We start from the raw sequence: 4,865 nt of genomic DNA on the forward strand, positions 1-4,865 counted from the left end.
TCTCTTCCCCTGCATATCTATCTCTTCCTCTCTGTATCTGTTCCCTTGTATATCCCTTCCCCTGTATATCTGCAGCTTGACAAGCTTCAGTTTGAGAGCTGGCTTTAAGTCTGTTTTCATTTCCAGTGGGTACGCTTTGAGTTGGCACACAAATTCAATGTGTGAATGGTGTGGGAGTTAAGAAAGTTGCATTGCTATTTCTCTTTTTAAAATTAACAGTGGAATCCTTATGCGAGCCGTGTAGGCTCCGGAATGTGCCCCACACTGTTCTCTAACTGCATAATGAGGGAGTTCTCCATAATAAAGTAGTCCTCATTCTTGCCAAAATTGGTGCCCCTCCTCCACACCCTCCTCTGAGAGGCAGGAGACTGACAGCTGCTCTGCAGGCTTCCCCAGCTCCTATAATTTCACTGTCAATGTAGCCTCCACATCCTGGCTATAGGGCTTCTCAGGTGAGGCTTACCGATTGAGTCTGCTTACTCTGAAGTCCCTGTCCCCTTTAGCTTCCTGGCTTTTCTGAATTCACCATGAATACCTCCCTGATCTGCATTCTGTGCACATACACTGCTTGGCAAGGTCAGTTCCCAGTGGCTCTCTGCTACCCTTTATAGGGAAGACCTTTCTACATAAATGTGGTCCTTCAACCAGCAGAAATGGCATCATGGGAGTGTATTAGAAATGCAGATTCCAAGGGCCACCCCAGCCCTACTTCCTCAGAACCTGCAGTTTAACGAGCTCCCCCAGATGATTTGTGTGCACACTGCGGTCTGAGGCGTGCTGGGTGTATACTTGAGAGCAGATCAGAAGGCTGCCTAGGTTTCTGTCTTCGGTCTTGATTAACCAATGAACTAATCATCTAATCAAGGACTACCTTCCTATATGGATCATCTTTCATATGCTAAATGTGGAAATCACAGTAATAAAAACGTACCAGCCCTGGAGGCTGACAAGTAAAGACTTTTCTCATGGCGATTGCAAGATTAAGGACAGTGACATGGCCCAGGAAGGTTGGAACATGGGAGACATCTGAGAATTCTGTGGCCGCTGCGAATGCAGAGGCTGCAGTGCAGTTTAGGCTCCTGCAGTGACCTATCGGGATTATCTGACATTGGGTGGTCAGTGCTGACAGCAGGGAAAAAGGTGTCTGATTCTGGTTTTTGAGAAAAAGCCATGGCTGGAGCAGGTGGGTGGGTGTGCAGGCAGGCCCTGTGTCCTGTTGTGGCTTCTGCATGGCTAACTTAAAATCTCTTCAAGAAATTCATCAACTAGAAAATTTTAATTATAAAATTATGATGAAAGCATTCCTCAGGGATATACTGACCACATATTTAAAGTGTTCCTTTTAGGCTGCTTGCGGTGGCTCATGCCTATAATCCTAGTACTTTGGGAGGCTGAGATGAGTGGATCACCTGAGGCCAGGAGTTCGAGATCAGCCTGGCCAACATGGTGAAACCCTGACTCTACTAAAATTCAAAAATTAGCCGGGTGTGGTGGCGGGCACCTGTCGTCCCAGCTATTCTGGAGGCTGAGGCAGAAGAATCGTTTGAGTCTGGGGGGCGGATTTGCAGTGAGCCAAGATCACACAGCTGCACTCCAGTCTGGATGACAGAGCGTGACTCTGTCTCAAAAATAAAAATAAAATAGTAATAATAACAATAGCAAATTAAAAAATAAAGTATTCCTTTTAGGTTCTTAAAGTCCTGTTTGGCTCTTCTCTTTCCTATGCTTCCATCATCCAACATGCCTTCAAGGTTATTAATTCTTTAGAAATGTGTTTCCATTAACTTCTTTCATTTCCTTTCCTGTGCCATCCCTGAAGTCCAAGCTATTATAACTTCTAATTATAACAGTTATGAGATGACTACTTGTTTCCACAATATTTCCCCAAACACATCTTAAGAATGTCTTCAGCTGCAGAGAATTTCCTAAGATGATGTTTATCAGGCTACTTTCCTGTTTCATAACCACAGTGATGTTCCATCTAAATGACTCTCCTTTATCTTCAGTGCTTCGGTGACCTGGCCTCATGTCACCCGGACAAACTTGGCATGTATACCAAAAATATTAATCAAGATTTCTTTCCTAATATCATCTCTTGGCAAATAGAAAGTCACTTTAGATGTGTCTTTACAAAGTTGGGTGCCTTTTGAAAAAGCACTGGTAATGTGTGTATTTTCTCTACTACTTTATTTGGGAAAAAAAAAAAAGCACTGCTTGGGGATCACATTTTAGACTGATTGAGGATGCTTATTGAGGTTAGCTGTTCAAGCAAAAAAAAAAAAATGTAGGAAAAGACATCAAATACTAGTAATTACTTCTGGGAGCATGACCTTACTTCTAAGATTTAAAAGTGATTTTAAAGATTAAAGTTTTTGCAAGATTACTTTAAAAATACAGTAAGAAGGTACTTTATGGAGATCATGAGTATGCAATTACAGGAGGAAGGTTATAAAAACTAATCTAATGGGATAGAACTGGTAAATTGTGGCTTGGGTAAAATATTTAATAACAACTTCATACATGGATTGAAATCATGCCATATATCCAACACCTTGGATGACCGTAGAGATGAGGTACTCTGTAAAATTGTGATAGATGACTCAAAATACGGCCTTAAGGGATGATGGTGATTCATGAGAAGAGTTTCAAAAACTGATGCATAAAATGTGAGAATGGAGAAAAGCAGTGTTTGTATGTTGTGTAAGATATGCCTGTAAACAAGCATGTGCATTCAAGGAAAGCCTTGTTGCCCACACATTGACACCATCAGGGCATTCCTCAGCAGGATTAACTGCTAGCCTGAAGTCTCACTACTGGGTCAGTCCACATCAGGTGACCAAGCAAGGTAAAGACATAAAGCCCTGGCCACTTTGGCTTCACTGAGGGTAACTCTGGTAGGCAACATTTGCTCCAGAGCTCCCTGCAGGGTTGGTGGAGTCTTTGTCAGGCTTGTATCACAGTTTAATATCTTCCTCTGCTAAATCCTGCTTCTTTTCTCTTTCTTTGACAGGTATTGATCTCTGAAAAGTATTTCACATTCCAAACTCCATCTCAGCATCTGTTTCTGAAGAATTCAGTCTGTGACAGCATGGGTACTACATTAATAAATATTACAAGGAGATGTCGACTAGTTCATCTACCTCCTTACCAGTTTACACATTCAGGTCGGTTACTAAAATTTTTCTTTAAAAATTATCTCATTGGGAAAACTGGGTATCGCCTTATGAATAAGGTCATTTTTTATTGCATACACTCAGTATTCCCATCGATACTGTATTGAGGCTGGTCCGCTCACTGTCCCTCTTGCCTATGCCCTATCCCCATATCATACCCCATTGTACTCATTCCTGCTCTTAGGCTCTGGCTCATGCCATTTCCTAAAAGTAAATTTCTGTCCTTCTGCTCTCTTGCGCATGTAGACCCGACTCATTCTTCAAGGTCTTCAAAGAAAGCACCACTTCTTCCACAAAGACCTCTTTGACTTATGTAGCCTTCTCTTTTACTACTTAATTTAAAAAAAATAAATGTTATTTTGTTTTAAAAATGCAACTCAGTTCAGTGCAGCTATTTTCTAATACTTTCATGTGAATTTTATCTCCAGTACCTAATACAGCACAGACAGCATACAGTAGTTACCTGTAAAAACACTAGTCAATTGAGTAAAATTGATTGATAACATATTGAAAACATTGGGGAACATCCAAAAAGTTTAAAGTTTAAATTATACCCTGAGAGAGCAGTGTGTTCCAAAGCCTGTTTCCTGGATTTTCCTTTTCTTTAAAAAAAGTTTTCGTGGTCAAATTTGTTTGGAAAATGTTGCCTGTCATGTCTTCCTACTGGGGATGAGTGCACTGGGTAATTAAAGGATTTGAGAAGTCTCTCAGTAAATAAATCTGGCTGACTTTAACCCAAACTACTTTAATAAAAATACATTTATTCCCTGTTTTAAATAGCATCTACGAGCATCTCTGTGGAATTTGTGTTGTGCAGAACATAATTTGGGAGCTGTGTCCCAGCAGATAGCAGAGACCTAGATGCTCATAGAAATAGACTCCAGCCAAATGGGCTGACGACTGACACCTTCAAATCTAAGGGGGGACATGGCTCTAGCAGGCTTGCGAAGTCACCGTTGCAGGCACAGGAAGCCAGTTGAAGGAACAGTGGGAGGAGGAGCTGGCAGTTAATGCCAGTGACTCATGGGAAAGGGTTGCTTTCGGGTAGCCAGCCTCAACCCTGGCTGCACATCGGAATCACCCAGGGAGCTTTAAAACATCCTGACGCCTGGGTCTCACCCCTGGAGACGCTGATGTCATGGGTCTGAGATGGGGCCTGAGCACTGGGATATTGTAAATTCCCCACATGATTCTAGTTGCAGCCAAAGCTGAGAGCCACTGCTTCAGGCAAGTGGGGATGCTCATGTGTGAAAGGATTTTTTTCTTCTCTGTTCCAGGCTTCCTTTATTGAATGTATCTGCTGTACTGGAAATTACTCTGGGAAACTGTTATGTAAATAACCATGTTGCTGCTCACCTTGGCGCTTGAACCTCTGACTACAAGTAGGGTCTGAGAACCGTCAGAGCTGGTTAGAAAGGCAGAGTTTCCCACCCCACCCAGATCCCAATCATGACGCCTGGGTGATCTGCAGGAGCATTGCAGCCTGACAGCCCTGAGCTAGACTGGAGTTGCCCTGTGGAAAGCAGTTCCACTCACTGGAAGCCTGTGAACCAGAGGGCCTGCTGTGTGCCTGCTTCTTACTTCATCTCAGTCCCAGAGGCATAGTCAGACTGGCTTCTATGCCTCTGTCCCGCTTCCCCAGAAGATGGCTGCCTACCTCTCAAACGAGCCTTCAGGGCCCCCCCCACAGTG

This window comes from Macaca fascicularis, chromosome 4, assembly GCF_037993035.2.
Source record: "Macaca fascicularis isolate 582-1 chromosome 4, T2T-MFA8v1.1".
NCBI lineage: Eukaryota > Metazoa > Chordata > Mammalia > Primates > Cercopithecidae > Macaca > Macaca fascicularis.